General features: G+C 51.6%; 1 long non-coding RNA gene across 1 annotated transcript; it reads right to left on the bottom strand.

The window, feature by feature from the left end:
- Positions 1-10,802: 10,802 nt before the first annotated feature.
- On the bottom strand, positions 10,803-15,210 carry LOC145541973 (uncharacterized). Its single transcript, XR_014079480.1, has 2 exons — positions 15,014-15,210; positions 10,803-10,932 (listed from the first exon to the last, which is right to left on the bottom strand). It is a non-coding gene; the product is annotated as an uncharacterized LOC145541973 (long non-coding RNA).
- Between the last annotated feature and the right edge of the window lie 2,660 nt (positions 15,211-17,870).

Below are 17,870 nucleotides of genomic sequence, written 5' to 3'. Positions count from 1 at the left end.
CTGGAGGAGCGCAGGGCACAGCCCTGCCGGAGACACCCCTCCATCGGGGACAGCAGTGCGTGCCTCCTGGGGAGAGAGGACCATGGGGGAAGAAGGAACAAGGAAAGCATCCTCACCCCTCCCCCCCAGGAGCACCCCAGCTGAGGGCTAAGGCTACATGGCAGAAAGAGCCCCTGCCCACCCCAAGAGGCTGATGGGGGCTGGGGGGCCATGCAAGGTGAGGCCCCGGCTGGAGGGAGGTCGTGGGAGGCTTCCCCTTATTCTCCCTCTCCCACGGTGGGAGGACAAGGCTGGGGCGCTGGCCAAGGCAGGGTCTTCTCACACCCTCCCCGCGGTTGGAGGGGAAGCCCAGAGCTCTTATGGACAGAGCCACCTGCTCTGGGGGTGCCCCCAGCAGAAGACCCTACACCTTCCCAGGCCTCTGCCCTCAGCTGCCCCAGATACCACTCAGCGGAAACACAAACCTCCCAAATATCCATCCTCTTTCCTTGCACTGTGTCCGCCTTCCCAGGGCAGGAAAGGGGCTCTGTCCATTGGGTTCATTTAATGTGTTTATAAGCTTTTGTATTTACAAGTATTTACGTGTAAGCTTTCTATTTCTTGAACCTGAATATCCCCCTCGAGTGACTGAAATCTGCTCTGCCAAGGGCTTTTATGGGAAGTTAGAAATGACACACGGGAGAGCTGAGAGCCGGTTTATTTTTAAACCCTGGGCTCTCAGCGACACCCTGTCTATCCATCCATCAGCTCCCTCACTCGGGCAGAAACACTTGCTGATGTTTTAATGCGCTTGGCCCCATGCTGATGCTGGGGCCCCATGCTGATGCTTGGCCCCATGCTTGGCCCTGCTGAGCCCACGGAGTGGCTGGACAGGGGGAGAAGGGTCCCGGGCAGAAACATGCTTTTCTGGTACCATGTGATCAACAGCCTCCGTTCATTCATTTTTCATTCCCCAAATAGATCAGTCTCTGAGGGCAGGCACTGTTCTAGCCACTAGGTATACAATTGTGAACATCACAGACTAGATAAATCACTGCCCCCTGGAGCCACAGTCTGCTGGGGAGACCAAGGATAACCAGCGAGAGAGTGTCTTCTTTGCCAGGTCATGATATACACTGTGAAGGAAAAGAGAGCAAAGGAAAGAGGTGGAGAAGGGTGGAGGACCTGGGGACCTCTCTGAGGAGGTGACATCTGAGTAAGGACCTAGAGGAAGTGAGGACACAAGTCATGCAAATGCTTGGAGCAGATGCAGCATGTGCAAAGGCCCTGGGGTGAGATTGTGCCTGGCACACTAGAGGAACAGCCATGACTTGGAGGTTCTAAGGTCTGCCCGACAGAGGGAGACCTGAGAACACAGAGAAAGCTGTGTCCTTGTGTGGGGGAGGGTGGCAGAGCTTCAGGGAGGGCTTGTAGAATGAAGAGTGTGAGGAAATGCATAGGAAAGCATCTCTGAAGAAGGGACAGCGCAGGCCACAGACTGAGAGAGAGTGACACATTTTGGTGGTGGTGGGAGGCGGGTGTAGGGTGAAGATGGTGGCAGGAAGGGAGCCAGGACAAAGAGGCTGCATAGAAAGGGTTCTCCAGAAAAACAGAATCAATAGAATGTAGAGAGAAATAGAGACGGATTGCCTCATGCGGTCATAAAACCTAAGCCCCAAGATGTGCCATCTGCAAGCTGGAGGCTCAGGAAAGCCAGTGGTGTAGTTCCAGTCCAAACTTGGGTTGAGAATCAAGGGTTGATGGTGTCCCAGTCTCAGTCTGAAGACCAGAGAACCAGTTGCAGTGACGGATGTCCCAGCTCTAGCAGAGGTGGAATTTTTCCTTCCTCTGACTTATTATTCTAGATGAGCCTTAATGGATTATTGGGTGATACCCACCCACATTGCTGAGGGCGATTTACTGAGTCTACTGATTCAAATGTTAGTCTTCTCCAGAGACCACCCTCACAGACACGCAGAAATAATGTTTTACCTCTTATTAGGGCAGCCCTTAGCCCAGACCAGTTGACACATAAAGTTAACCTTAACAGAGGCCCCACCAGGCTGAAAGGGAAGGTGCTTCCCAGCTGGTCCTCGAACATGCCAGGTTTGTTCTTACCCCAGGGCCTTTGCACTTGCTGTTCCTAAATGCTCTTCGCCAGATCTCCACAGGGCTCATCCTTTCATATCCTTCTAGGCTGCTATTCAAATGTACCTTCTTACTGATGCCTCCCCACCCATCTCTGTGTCTCTGAGACCTAGCCCTTAACTTCCTCCCTGCCCTGCTTTATTGTTCTCCTTAATTTCTGCCCATCTCCATGTTACATACTGTGCACATCCCAACTGTATCTCATCTGTCTTCATCTCCTAGAAATGTGAGCTTCATGAAGGCAGCAATCTGTGGCTGTTTTATCATCATGGCATCCCTAGAGGTATGCAGCCCATAACAGTGATTCAATAGGTATTTGTTGAATGACTAACTGAATGGCCTTAGAAGGCATACCAAAGGGCATTGGTATTGTGGTGTAATACTGGTATGACCCTAAGAGTAGCAAGGAATCACCCAGGGCGTTGAAGGAGGGAAGTAACGGGTCTGAATCAGGAAGATCTTCTGTCCACATAGAAGAAGACGAAGGCTGGGAGGAGAAAGGAGGCCGTGCTGCCCCTGGAGTGTGAGCTGACAGGTCTGGACTGTCAGTGGAGAGGCTAGAGGGGCTGGGACTTGGAGACCCCAGGAGGGCTCAGTGCCTGCTTGTCTTGTGGGGTGCTGAGCTGGGAGCATTGACGGCAGTTGGCTCCATCGCTGATGTTGGGCTGATTGGGAGGACAGAGCAGGCTGGAGGGGACAGTGGGGTTCAGAGTGAGACAGGCTGTGCAGGCGGGGGGCCTGCCGACATCCAGGCTCACACAGCAGGTCTCGGTGATAGAGTAGGACATGGACTGAATGCTGGCAAAAGGAGGCAGGGGAGGTAAGAACAATGAAGGGCAGATCTGTGGACAGCTCTGCAGAGGGGTGGTGACATCAGCAGTGTCACTGGTTGTGGGTAAAAGGTGGGAACAGGAGAGGCCTACTGCTAGAAGTGTGTGAGTCCCACAGCCCGCTGGTGGCCTTGCCCCATCACTTGCCATCCTTCAAGGCCAGGAAAGGTCTCCCAGACAGCTCTCAATCCCACCTGCCTGGGGAGGCCCCTCTCCATCCATGAAAGGCTGGCTCTGTTCCCTTCCCCGACCCTGCCCCATCCTCCTGCCAAGTGCAAGGCCCAACCTCCCCTGCTGCTGCCTTTTCAGCTCCCAAAGCTGCAGTCGCTCTTCTTTTCCATCAGGTGTTTCCTCGGCTTTCAGAGCAGCTCTTCTCTGAGTCTAAAATGTGTCTATATTAACAGCCCTCAATACAGATGTCCTGACATCGCTGGTCTGAGAGCTGGCCTGGGAACCAGCCTGCAGGGAAATGAACAGTCCAGAGAAAGGGGCACATTCCGAGCCCAAGCCAGCATCAGCTAGCATGGGGGTTTGGGGAGGATAGAGGCTAAACCAGGAAGGCGCTGGAAGTAGGGCACACAGGCTCTTCCTAAAGGGCTGAGCTTTAGGGTAGATGTGAGCTGGTTCCTGCCTCTGCCCTTCCTGTGCATCTTGGAGAGAAGTGGTGTCCCTCTCTGAGCATTGGATCCTCACATGCAAACAAGGATGCTGAGAGTGCTGAGGCTGAGGCTGGGCAGCTCTTAGCACAGACAGGGCCTGGTGCATTGTGGGAGCCCTGTCCGTGGCAGCCACTCCTGAGATGCGCTGACTCTCCTTCTTAGTCACTGAAGTACCTTGTCTCCCAGGTCTAGTGCCCATGGGCGGAGTTTCTTTCTGCAAAAGAACTGATCTCAGGTCAGGGTCCCTGTGTATCCTGTTGATACCATGACCACCCTGCTAGCTGGCTTCATCATCCCCACTCTACAGATGACAAAACTGAGGCTGGAAGGAAGGGAAGAGACTTGTGCAAGGCCTGGGGCTGGAAACTGGATTCAAACCCCTGTCTGTTTCCCTCAAACCTGGAGCCTCACCAGGGCCATGTTGGGACCCACCACCCCCCTGGAGGGATCAGTAGGATCCAATGGGCAGGAACCAGGGCAGGGTCAGCCCAGAATGGAAGTGGGCTGAGCCCAGGGAGGACCAGGCCTCTGCCAGCTGCCATCTCAGGTGTCAGAACTCCTGCAGGAAGGTTTCCTCCTAGGCCCCATCCACCCCTCCAGCCTCCCGGGCCCCCAGTGCACAGGCTTAAACCTGGGCCCTGCCTGGGAGTTCTGCTCTGACATCTCAGTGGAGGACAGTGCTTTCAGCTTCACAGGCTGAGAAAAAGCAAAAACATCAGCATCCCTGGTTTGTTTCAAAAACAAGCCGGGGTGAAGGGCTCCTGGATTCTAGTCACTCCCTCACCTGGTCATGGATTTCACAGGCATGACAGCCACCGAGGCCTAGCTGTGATGGCCTCCCAGCTGTTCACCTAGGATAAAGGTACCTTCTCTCCCCAGGGGTGGGGTGGAGTGACGATGAGACCCAGCTACATCCAAAGGGCTCTGGTTGCCATGGAAACAGGTGGTTGGAGAAGGCAAGCCCTGAAGCAGAGGCCTTCAGCCAGGCTCCAGCCTCTAGAGTCAGGTCCACTGAGCCCAGGCAGAGTTCCATCACCGTTCCCACTGCACAGGTAGAGTCGCTCCCTCCTCACTTCAGGACCCTAGGGTAGGTCACCCAGGTTCCTGGGACAGCTGCATCTGCCCCCAGGTCCTGCCAGCAGAGGTGAGAGGAGCAAAGGCTGAGCTTGAGCCTTTGGGATCAGAGACTGTGGCTGCCAGGACTGGACACAGGCTGCCGGGGGCATGGGAACAGGGCATACCCAGGACTCTGGACTTACAAAGGTCCCCAGAGGCCTTGGGCTCAGCCTGCTCCTTTTCTGGATGGGAGGGCTGAGGTCTTAAGGGTGCAGGGCATTCACAGTCCCCCAGCATCAGCACCGACTTCCTGAGGATTCTTCTTCCCGACAGGCACAGCCCCCGACACTGGGCCAGCTTCCAGTGCCTCCCCCAGCAGGTGGACTCCGGGCTGGACATGTCAGGTGGACACTGAGCACTTGCTGGTCTTTGTGGCACAACAAGGCTCAGTTCCAGTTCATGCAACCTCTTCCCAGCCCTAGGCCTGTGAAGGCCATGAGGAACACTAGGCTGGGGATCAGTGTGCCTGTCCTGGGTTTAGGACCATCACTGTCTGGCAGCCAGAGTGTGGGTGCAGGTCACCCCTAACATATGTAGCCCAGGGCATGAGAACAGGTGAGGCCCACAGACCATTGGGCTAAATATCTGAGTTAGAAATCAACTAACACATTGTCAAATCAAATAAGTTTTTCCCTTCTACCTCCACAGATTTCCAAGTCCTGGAATATAGAGAGCAGAGACAGCCGGCTCCTGACCCCTCACACTTGACCCAATCTGGGCTAGCCCTTACCTTCCCATCCTTGGCTCAGCTGGTCCATGGTCTCACACACAATGTGCGACACTCCAACATGCAAGATTTGTCTGCACCTCCCCACCCAGAGCTGAACTCTGGGGTTTAGGGGATGCATACTGGCCTTGCAGGTCGCCATCTAGGGAGCGGACCCAGGAAGAGGGTCCAAATGTCACACGGACCCTAGAAGCAGGCTCCGGTCAGTCAGGAAGGGAGTTCTGGGGTTGGGGGACTGGAGCTTGTCCCTTGTCCCCCCTCATCCCTGAGGGGAGAGGCACAGCTGGAGGAGGCAGGAACAGGGTCCCCACAAAGAATGGAACCCCAAGATGGGCCCCCTACTCAAGTCTCAGGGTCACAGGATGGAGTAGCAGAGAGGATGTGGGACCAGGTGGGTGGTGGTGTGGTGGGAGAGAGGTCTGGTCAGAGATGCCCAGGGCCTGAGATGGGGCAGGGACAGTGGATGTGAAGGACTGGGGACTCTGGAAGTTACAGGAGTTAAACTTGGCAGGACTCAATGGTCCCTGAAGTGTCAAGAGAGTCAGCGATGCCCCCCTTGTTTCTGATTTGGGTCAGTGGGGCCTGCAGGGGCAACACTGAGACAGGAACAGTGGGGAGGACCAGGTTTGAGGAGAAGATGAAGGCTGAGACTTCGAACATATCAAGGGGCAGGAGGTTGTGGGCCACTCAGAGGACAGAGGCCACAGGAGACCCCGGATGAGGAGGTCCAGTAAGTGGGACACCCTGTCTAACTCAGCACCATGTGTCCAGTGCGAGGACATGCAGTACATCAGAGATTCTTGCTATGGATGGTAGTTGAGGGGTGGGGTGGTGACAGCGCAGAGAGGGGGGCTGTTAGCACATGCACAGCAGATGGTCAGCAGGCATGGCTGAGCTCACTGAGGGAGAGCGAGGAGAGGGGAGGGTGATGCAGGGAGCCGGGCACTGTCCTAGCTCAGGCTGCCATGGCAAAAAGCCACAGCTGGGGGGCTTGAACAGCAGCAATCAATTTTCTCCCTGACCTGGAGGCCGGGATGTCTGAGATCAGGATGCCAGCATGGTGGGGTCCTAATGAGAGCTCTCTTCTTGGCTTGCAGAACTCTGTCTGCTTGCTGTGTGGTCATGAGGCAGAGGGAGAGAAAGCTCATTCTGGTGTCTGGTGTTTCTTAAAAAGGCACTGATCCCATTGTATAGGCCCCACCCTCATGATCTCATCTAACCTGAATTACTTCCCAAAGATCCCATCTCCAAATGTCATTACATATCATATATCGCATCACATCAGCATATGAGTGGAGGCGGCACAATTCAGTCCAGAGCTTTCCACTCTTGACTTCCCTGGTGCCTACAATGCAGGAGACTCAGGTTCGATTCCTGAGTCAGGAAGATCCCCTGGAGAAGGGAAATGGCAACCCACTCCAGTACTCTTGCCTAGAAAACCCCATGGATGGAGGAGCTTGGTAAGCTACAGTCCACAGGGTCACAAAGAGTCAGACACGACTGAATGACTTCACTTTCACTTTGAATGTAAGCGACATTCATTCCATCCCAACAGCTCCCAACCTCTTAACTCCTTCTAGCAACAACTCTAAAGTCTGGAGCCTAATCTAAATATTGCCTAAATCACATATGGATGGGATGCAAGGTATGATTCATCTTGAGGCAACATTCCTCTCCAGCTGTGAACCTGTGAGAAGAGATTTGGTGTTGTTGTTCAGTCGCTAAGTTGTGTCCAACGCTTTGTGACCCCCATGGATTGCAGCATGCCAGGGTTCCCTGTCTTTCACTATCTCCGGGAGTTTGTTCAAATTCATGTCCACTGAGTCAGTGATGCCGCTCAACCATCTCGTGCTCCGTCATCCCTTTCTCCTTTTGCTTTCAATCTTTCCCAGCATCAGGGTCTTTTCCAATGAGTCAGTTCTTCGCATCAGGTGGCCAAAGTATTGGAGCTTCAGCTTTAGCATCAGTCCTTCCAGTGAATATTCAGAGTTGATTTTCTTTAGGATTAAGAAGAGGTAAGTGCTTCCAAAATATAGTGATGAGATAGGCCTGAACTTGACATTCCCATTCCACAGGGCAGAACTAGGAAAGAAGGAAAGGGTGACAGATCCCAAGAGTCCAAAACCCAGCAAGGCAGATGTCAAGAGCTCTTTGGTTCAATGCTCTGCCCTCCAGGTCCACTGGGGTAGTAGTGTCAGCCTCTGGCTCAGCAGGGTGGTCCCATCCCTTTGTTGGACAGGGCACCAGACACTAAGCTCTCTGCATGGGTCCCACCCCACTCTCTCAAACCCAGGCAGAAGCAACAGCCCTGCCTCTTGAGCCTGTGCGCTCTGGCCACACTGGACATGGCAGCCTTGACGATCCTCGAATTGCCTTTGGGGGTCCTCCTTGAAACGTAGTGCCTGTTCACAGCTGAATAGCTTTATAGGTCAGTCCCACAGAATCCAAGGAATCTGACAGTCTTCCTTCATCCCATCTCACCTTCTCTGTCTCTTTATTGCAGCTGGTAGTGTCTCCACTGGTGCGGTCCCACCTCCATGCCAGGCTTCTGCAGAGATGGCTGTTTAAGTCCCTGAGTCACACCCATGAGCTCTTTATCGAACGACTGTTCAGCCACACATTTTGTGTTCTCTGCAGAATAAGTTTCTCGCTCTCTCTCTCTTTTTTTTTTTTTTTGCAATATGGAGAGGCTGAGAATACTCCAAATCTTTAAGTTCTGGCTCCTTTTGGCTGAACAATTGCCTCTTCACTTCATCTCTCTCCTTTCTCATTTCACTCAATGCAATCAGCAGACACCAAGCTGCTCCTTCAACATTTTGCTTAGAAATTTCCTCAGCTGAATACATGATTTTATCACTTGTGGCTTCTGTCTTCCACAAAATACTAGAACACAGTTCAGCCAAGTTCTTTGCCATTTTGCCTCTGCTCCAATTTCTAGTAACACATTCCTCTTTCCTCCTAAGACCTCACCAGAATTCCTGTTAATGTCCATATTTCTAGCACACACTCAATACACTTCTGGCCTCTCCCCATTACCCAGGTCAAAAGCTGCTGCCACAGTTTTAGGTATTTGTTATGAAGTATCTCTTCTCAGTACGAAAATCTGTCTCCATCAGTTCAGACTGCCAGAACAAAACGCTACAGACCACAGGGGAGCTTAACCAACAGAAATGAATCTCCTCACGGTTCTGGAAGCTGGAAGTCTGAGGTCGGGGTACCAGGATGGCAGGGTTCTGGTGATAGCCCACTTCTGGGCAGCAGACAGTGACTTCTCACTGTGTCCTCATTTAGAGGAGAGATGGAGCTAGCTCTCTGGCACCTTCTTATAAGGACATCAATCCCATTGTCGGGGTTCCTCCTCATGAAATCTAATCATCCCTCAAAGGTCCCGCCTCCTGATAGCATGCCACTGGGAGTTAGGGCTTCAATATATGAGTTGGGTGGAGGGCATAAGTCATTCCAGAGAAGGCTCCATTGTGTAAGAACCAGGAGAGAGAGAGGAGGGGCAGAGAGGTGGGAGGCGCCCTGGGAGATTGTGGAGGGCTCTTGGAGGGGCCCCAGCGGTGCGTCGAGCACAGGGTCAGGGGACAAGTCTCCTCCCCATGGTAGTAAGACGTCAAACAGATAACTGCTGTGATCCTTATTTAGACCAAGTGCTCTGGAAACACTCAGAAGCAGGATGCTGATTTCCACTGGGAGTTGAGGGAGACTCAAACGAGACTCATCAGATTCAATTTTCAGCATTGGTCTGGAAGATGAAGGGGAACAGGTATGGAGGGGGAAACACAGAACATGGGGCTGGAGCTGAGGGACCTGGTGTATCTGGGTTAAAGTTACTGGATTTGGGCAAAAGGGGGTGGAATAGAAGTCATAGGGCTGGTAGTAATCAAGACACAAGACTGGAGACAGGAGACAAGACTGGAAGGAGAGAGGGAAAAGGGCCCTGGAGATGGCTCAAACCTCAAACCTCCTGCCGGTACTGAGACAGGCTCTGCTGCTGGGGGATACAGAGTGAATCTGGGAATCACAGAGCCTCAGGTTCCTGCAAGCATTAGATGAGAAGAATAACACCATCACACTGTCTTGAAGCCTTAGGATCTTATGTTTTATCCTCTTAGGGCATTTGAGTTATAGAATCTCAGACATTTAGGTTTTTTATATCACATTAGTTTTGAATCTTAAATTGCTCAAGTGTCAAAATCCTGGCCAGTTCCTCTTCCTGGTAATGATAATATGCACTCTGTGCTCAGTGCTTTGCACACATTATGTCCTTTTGTCTCCATAACAACCCCGGGATGTGAAAATTTGCCTGATTTTCCAACTGAAGAAACCCAGGCTTGGTGAGCATAGGTCATGGCTGAAGGTCAAACTCCTTGCAATCAACATGACCAAGAGTCAGCTTAGATCTCTTGGCTTCTAAAGCCCATGCCCCCAGCCTCTTGTTAGTTCATCTCCTTCAAGCCCTCTCTGCTAAGTGCTCACCCATCCTCTGTGCATACCTCCAGTGATGTAAGCTCATTACCCATCCCAGGGCCACCCACCCATCCCAACTGTGGACACATCTCTGCTTCTCAGGGCATCTACCCCTTGGCCCTAAATCTGCACTGGAGAAGAAGATAACCTTCACATGGGACTCCTGTAGGGAGGGAGAGATGGGATGGTGCTCACACAGAAGGGGAGAGTCTCAGGTTAGGAAAGCTTCAGCTGTGGCCTCCCCCACCTTCATGAATGAGAGAGGAGTTTATCCAGAGGGAGGGAATCAGTTGGAGACATTGGGAGCAGGACTTCTTAAAGACAAATGAAGATGGAGCCGAGCATGTTGGAAAGGCTGTGTGGTTGCAGGGGCGGAGGGGGTACAGAGCAGGGGGTGCACAACACAGAAATGCAATTCTCCTCCAAAGGCCTAGTAAGATTGGAGTCGTGTGCTATGCCTTTATTTTCTCCGCTCTTCTCTCTGAAAACTTATTCTGCACAGTGTGCCTGGTGCCATCCATCCTCCCAGATGGCTTTTTAAGTGAAGCTGTTTGTTAAGTTGGAGAAGAAAAAGGGAGATTGATCAAGAGGGAAGAACAGGGAGAGGCACTGCAACTCCAGGGGAGGAGACACTCAGGAACAGGGAGTCTGAGAGCGCGGGGCAGGGAGGTGGGGCTTCAAGCTCAGAGGAGTCACATGACCAGAGACTCAAAGGCAATCACTGGCAGTGTTGGAGGCCCCACTGCGTGCCCAGCTCTGGGTGAGCACCTTGGGCTCATTGTCCCATTATCTCCTCACGCAACCTGTGTACTAGGTCCCATAACTCTCTTAGTCTGTTCAGGCTGCTATAACAAAGTATCATAGACTGGGTGGCTTATAAACAACAGACATTTACTTCTTGCAGTTCTGGAGGCTGGAAGTCCAAAATCAGGGTGCCAACATGGTCATGTTCTAGTGAGAGCCCTCTTCTGGGTTGCAGACAGCTGCCTTCATATGGTATCTTCACATGGAGAAGAGAGAGTGAGCTAGCTCTCTGGTCTTCTTATGAGGACACTAATCCCATTCACCAGGGCTCCACCCTCAGGACCTAATTACCTCCCAATGGCCCCACCTCCAAATATCATCACATTGGAGGTTAGATTTCAACATATAAATTGTGGAAGGATACAAACATTTAGTCCATAAAAATGACCATCCTCATTCCACAGATGAGAAGCCCAGAGAAGTGCAGATACTTGTCCACAGTCATCAGCAAGTGAGAGGCAGATTCAAGCCCAGGACTGTCTGACTCCAGAGTCTTGGCTTATAGTCATGCTATCATATAGCCTCAGGCTGGCAGAGTCTGAATCTCTGGGCAAGAAGTCCAGGTGTCTGTCTTTTTTAAAGTTCCATCCCACTCCAGGGCATTCAAGTGCACAGCCAAGGTTAGGAATCCCTGAGCTGCCACAACTTCCTCACTGTGCAGATGGATAAATAAAGACCCCCACCAACACCACCACCACTCCAAGGAGCAGCTCTTGTTCAGGGTCACACTGCTGGTCAGAGGGTCTAGAACCCACACCCATTCTCCAGTGAATCTTCAAGATAAGTATTATGGAGCAGATCACTGGAGATGGATGAGGAGATAGGCTTGGTTGTTATCCCATATCGGAGGGAGCACAGAAGGAGGGTCTGTGATGGATTCTGTTTCCACCTCCACGTCCGGAGGCCTCTTTGTCTCCTCCTCCTTCCTCTGTGCAGCCGCCCCCATCCAAGTCAGGCATCGAGGAGCTGTGATGGATCACCTCTGTCCCTGGCTGCAGATGGCTCCTCCACTGCCTGATGCCAGCTGTTTCAGCATTGGCTTAGCGAATGACTGTGGATGAGAGGAAGGGGGTGCCTGGAGCAAGGGGCTCTGAGCCAGGGATGTCACAGCAGAAAGCAGAGCAGCTTCCTCTCAAGGCAGCCCAACTCTAGACCCTGAAGAGTGTCCTTCCAAGCTTCAAATAAAAAATATTACATCAAGTGAGGGGACTCAGAGCATCTCAACCAATAAACAATGCTGAAAAATGGAAGGCATCTTACACTCACAAATAGTGGCTTTGTCTTTTACCTGTAGCTCTCTAACCTTCTCATCTGTAAAGTGAGGATGGTCATTGTCATGGCCTCAATGTTTCTGTCCTCTCAACCAGTCAATCCTAAAGGAAATCAATCCTGAATATCCATTGGAAGGACTGATGCTGAAGCTGAAGCTCCAATATTTTGGCCACCTGATGTGAAGAGTTGACTCAGTGGTTAAGACCCTGATGTTGGGAAAGATTAAAGGCAGGAAGAGAAGGGGATGACAGAGGATGAGATGGTTGGATGGCATCACCAACTCAATGGACATCAGCTTGAGCAAACTCCAGGAAATAGTGAAGGATAGGGAAACCTGGCTTACTGCAGTCTATGGGGTTGCAAAGACCTGGACATGACCTAGCAACTGAACAACAAACTTTATATGTTCAAATCTCCATTATGATAATTGGAGGTGGGGCTGTTGGGAGGTAATTAGGTCAGTAGGGTGGAACCCTTGTGTATGGGATTCAGTTCAGTTCAGTTCAGTGTATGGGATTAGTGCCCTCATAAGAAGATCTGCTCCATTCCCCAGACCACAGGGCTAGGCAATGTATGAGGTCATAGCCAAAGGCCATCAAGGTGGAGAGAGAAGGGGAGGCTGCAGCAGGCCTTGTTCCTGCTGACCTGGCCCAGGGATCTCAGAGCTCACCGCCTGCCCCCTTGCCCCCAGCCTGCTCCTCCCTGGAGTTTTTTATCCAGAAAAACCCTTGGAAATCCTAAGTAGCCCCCTCTCCTTCGTCACTGCCTCAAAGTTGAACTAAGTCACTCTCATCCCCATTAATTCACAAAACATACCAAGGTCCACTGTGTGCCCACCCTGTACCTGAGACACAGTCATGACTGTGGTAGGCCTGTCCCTGCCCTGACACCTCGAGGTCATGATATAACACCAGGGACAGTTCAGTTCAGTCGCTCAGTCATGTCTGACTCTTTGCAACCCCATGGACTGCAACACTCCAGGCTTCCCTGTCAATTGCCAGTTCCTGGACCTTGCTCAAACTCATGTCCATCAAGTCAGTGATGCCCTCCAACCATCTAATCCTCTGTTGTCCCCTTCTCCTGCCTTCAATCTTTCCCAGCATCAGGGTATTTTCCAATGAGTCAGTTCTTTGCGTCAGGTGGCCAAAGTATTAGAACTTCAGCTTCAGCATCAGTCCTTCCAATGAATATTCAGGACTGATTTCCTTTAGGATGGACTGGTTGGATGTCCTTGCAGTCCAATGGACTCTCAAGAGTCTTCTCCAACACCACAGTTCAAAAGCATCAATTCTTCAGCACTTAGCTTTCCTTATGGTCCAACTCTCACACCTGTACATGACCACTGGGAAAACCATAGCTTTGACTAGATGACCTTTGTCAGCAAAGTAACACCAGGGACAGAAGCAGGTAAATGCACAGATGATGAAACACAGCTGTGCTGAAGGCTGTGCTTGGGACCTGGAGCTGCAGAGCAGGAAAAGGAGAGGAAACCCAGGGCAGAGGGAACAGGGGTACAGGGGCCCGCAAGTTAGGGAGAGCTGGGGGTGCTTCTCTGCAGAGGGAGGCTTGCGTTCCCAGGTCAGAGCAGTCCCATAAGGTTTACAGTGAGCCTGCAAGGACGCTGTGATCCCATTTCCTGGTTCTAAAACAGTTAATTCTCTGCTCCAGGCTGCCACTCACTCATGAGTTACTGGCCCCACCCACAAGCTAGGTTGGCCCCACCCACAAGCCTGCTCTGCCCCTCAGGCCTCTGTGCTTCCTCCCCTGACCTTCTCCTTCTCACTTTTCATTGAGGTGAACTCTGGCAAGGTCTAGAAATGCGAGTATGATGTTCACATTGTTCTTTGTAAAGTGCACTTTGGTATTCAGGCTTCAATAAATAGTCACTGGACACCTGCTAGGAATCAGGCCCTGTTCTGTACACTGGATGGGCTGGAGGGAGGGAGACAGCTGGGGGGCTGTTGCAATAGGTGGGTAAGTGGAGACCCAGAGGAGAGAGACCGAACCATGCCTCTGGCAGGTGAGGGCAGGTGGGGCGGGACCAGCTCCTCTGACTTCCTACCTAAGCTTCCTACCCCCAGGCTACTGTGAGACTTCAGGACACCTGGGAATGTGATGCAATGATAGTGTAGCTGGGAAGTAGGAGGCACAGGCCAGGGCTGTGGGTGTCGGGATGGGCACCCTCGTGGGCTGCTGGGGGTGGGAGGCGTCCATCAGGACAACTTTCAGGAAGGTGATTGGGTGATAAAAACCCTGAGCCTGAGAAACATGGCTGCTCTGGACCCTATGATTCCACAGCAGGAATCTGTCCTGAGGATGTGGTCAGGGACTCGGTACACGAGGCCCAGAACGTTCATCACAGCCCGATGTGCATAAGAGAAAAGCCTGAAATCCTCCAAGTGCCTGGTAGGCGAGGATGGTAGGGTAAATTATGGTGCATCTAAATGAGGTACAATTGCAAAGCTGTTAACATCATGCTTTTGAGGAATTTTCAGTGATGTGGGAAAATGCTGATGATAGAATGGTAAGAAAAAGAATTGACTATGGAGATGTCCCAAGTGCATAATATTTCAGTGTGTGCAGAGAGAAGGTGATGATGATGATGGTGGTGGTGGTGGCGGGGGTGGTGGTGGTGATGCTGAGGATGAAAGCCGCCCTTTACCGAGCTCTTGCTATGTCCTTGGCTTTACTTCCATTAGCTCATAACTGTCCTGTGTGGTAAGAACCCTTGGAGTCCTCATTTTACAGATGAGGAAACTGAGGCACAGAATGGTTAAGTAACTGGCCAAAGGTCACACAGCTGAGGCAGAGCTTGAGCCCAGATCTGACAGCCTCCAAAACTCTCCTCTATACTCTCTACTACTGGCTATATGTACCAGGCTGGAGGCAGAGTGTAAGGACACTGTGAAAGAAGTCCCAGGAACTTCATGGAGGGAGGCAATAGTGATTAAAGATCACTCCTCCTTTCAAAAGCTGGTGTTGTTATCACACAGTGACTCATGTACCTGATCAAGAGAAGTGGTGAAGGGGCTTGGATCAGCTTCATAGACATTAGACTCCATAGACTCTAGACTCCATAGACTCCCAAGCTCCTCCCTCTGGTCTGTTGGTACTGTAGGCAGGGCAGGCTTGCAGCACCATGCCCCAAAGCCTCAGCACTTCTAGGTTGCTCTGGGGCCACGTGGATGGTGCACAGAGCTCTGCTGTGACCTCATGTGCCTAGGCCCCTCTGCGAGCAGCCCCCATGACATCACAGTTGGAGTGAGGTAGGGACAGATGCTAGTGGTTGCCTGGTAACCCGCACCAGGCTGGTTGGAGCTGCTTTTGCATCCATCACCTTCAGAGAAAGACAAATACTAGGGCAGGAGGATCCAGGAATCATCACTCAACAGCTCCTCAGATGCAGAAGCCACAGTTCTTTTCTTGATCATGATGATTTATCGAATAATTTCCCTGATCACTAATTTCCACCAGACATGTCCACCATCTTCACATCACCTCAAGCTTCCTGCATCTCTTGTGCCAAACCTAGGCCTCATGGGAACTCAAAAGCAGGTGGGCTGTCCACCCAGGCCATGTCCACATTTACACAACCAATGAAGAATCTCACAAGGCCACCTGAGTTATCCTCCCCACAATGAGTGTACAAGGGGCTACCCTGATAGCTCAACAGTAAAGAACCCTCCTGCCAATGCAGGAGACCCCAGAGACATGGGTTTGATTGCTGGGTCAGGAAGATCCCCTGGAGGACAAAGTGGCAACTCACTCTAAATTCTTGCCTGGGAACATCCCATGGACAAAGGAGGCTGGTGAGTGTGGGGGGTGGCTATAGTCCACGGGGTGGCAAAGAGTCAGACACGACTGAGTGACTGAGCACGCACACGAGTGTGCAAACGTCTCGCCGGCTGCTCGTGTTGATGGATCAGGATGTTCTCCCAAACGTGATGCAGCAACCGGAGCAGAGCAGAGGAGTGAGGCTGCCCGGAAGGAGGTAGAGGGAATCCATTCCTCCCTCCACCCACCCTCACTGCCACCCCCACTGTGGCCCACACCTCCCTCCTGAGGCTGCTCAGACCTGGAAGCTTGCATGCAGGCTGTGCTGATGTTTGGCTTACTCGAGACTAGCTGACTGGACCTCTTTCCCAGCAGGATCTGGTGCATCCAGACCCCCCTCTCATGGCTGTCAGCCCGGACTATGTGCATTCACAGAATCTGGAAGCAGGGGGAATGTCAATCTATTCTGTGTGTGTGTTTTTCCTTTACAGAGTGTATTTCCTCCTCCCCCCGCCCCCCCCCGCCAGCATTCTCCACAGCCCCTAGTGCCTCAGGAGTTACAGTCAACCGCCCATATCCGCAGGTTCTGCATCCATGGATTCAACCAACCATGCACTAATTGAAAAAAAATTTTTTTTAATTCTGGAAACTTCCAAAAAGCAAACCTTGAATTTGCTGTGCACCAGCAACCATGTACGTAGGACGTACATCGTATTTACAATGATTTACATAGCATTTACATTGTATTAGGTATTATAAGTAATCTAAAGATGATCTCACATATACAGGAGGATATGTGTAGATTATATGCAAATAATACACAATTTTAAAGACTTGAGCATCCTTAAATTTTGGTGTCTGCTGGAGACGGGGGAATCCTGCAACCAATCCCCCTTGGGTACTGAAGGGCAACTGAAGGGCCACTTATGAATGAGAAAAACTGAGTCAACAAGAAGGAAGCTTATCCTGAATTAGTTACGAAAACTGAGCTTGAGCTCATGTGTTGTTGTTGTTCAGTCACTCAGTCGTGTCCCGCTCTTTGCAACCTCATGGATTGCATGCAACACGCTGAGCTCATGTTTGATGACCCCAAATCACCCCTGGCCTGAAAGAGGAACCCAGAATCTCTGGGAGGAGCAGACAGGGAGAGGTGCACACGTGGGGCCAGGCAGGGGTTTTCAGAACAAATCTACCCTCAACCAATGCCCGCATCTCCTCCCTCTAAGAGCCCTAACACACCCTACCTCCTGAGGCTGCCCATCCCACCACGGACAGCTTTGACCCTGTGAAAATCCCTCCTTTCACTGTGCTGAAATTCATTTGTTCATTCATTCATTCACTCGTTCATGTTGAGCACCTACTGTGTGCCAGGCAGTCTTCTCAGCCCCAGACCCAGAGCAGCGAACTCAGTTGACATGTTGTCAAGAAGGAGAAAGGTCAGACAGTGACAGGTGCTAGGGTAAAGAGGGACATTGACGCTGGGCCACCCTGGTCACCACCCAGAAACATCCACACCTTTGTCTGACCCGTGCCACTCAGCTTGCTAATTAGGAGGCCACTAGTCCCGGACTCCCATAGGCCTGCCTTCTCCGAGAGCCTCAGCCACCTTCCAGGCTCCTTCTATGGGGTCTTGGCCAGCAGGTGGAGGCTACTGGAAGTGCTGAGGGGCCACCGTGACCATCACAAAGGCAGAGTCTTTGTGGCTTTCTGCCAACCCAGGCTCTGCCTTCCCTTCTTGGGCCACAAGCTGAGCATTTGAAATTTAATTGGTTTTGCAGTTAAAAGATGCTGAGAACAGGTGATCCAATTAATTTACATAAACATGTTCAGGAATGAAGTGTTCCAGCCTTCAGTGAATCCTTAAAGGGTGTCTGCTATTCCTCCGCATGTCCATCTGGCCACTTATACAGCCTGACAGAGAATTCTTCGCTCTGTCTTTTTCTCTGGGATGTCTCATGTGATTCACCTGGCCCTGCTGATGGTTATTATTTGCTGTTGTTTAGCATCACTAAGTCGTGTCTGACTCTTTGCTACCCCCATGAACTGTAGCCCACCAGGTTCCTCTGTCCATGGTATTCTCCAGGCAAG

Source organism: Giraffa tippelskirchi, chromosome 3 (assembly GCF_054371585.1).
Source record: "Giraffa tippelskirchi isolate mGirTip1 chromosome 3, T2T-mGirTip1v1.2.pri, whole genome shotgun sequence".
Lineage (NCBI taxonomy): Eukaryota > Metazoa > Chordata > Mammalia > Artiodactyla > Giraffidae > Giraffa > Giraffa tippelskirchi.
The sequence above is the reverse complement of the archived record's forward strand: the minus strand, read 5'-3'. Positions and strand labels throughout refer to the sequence as shown.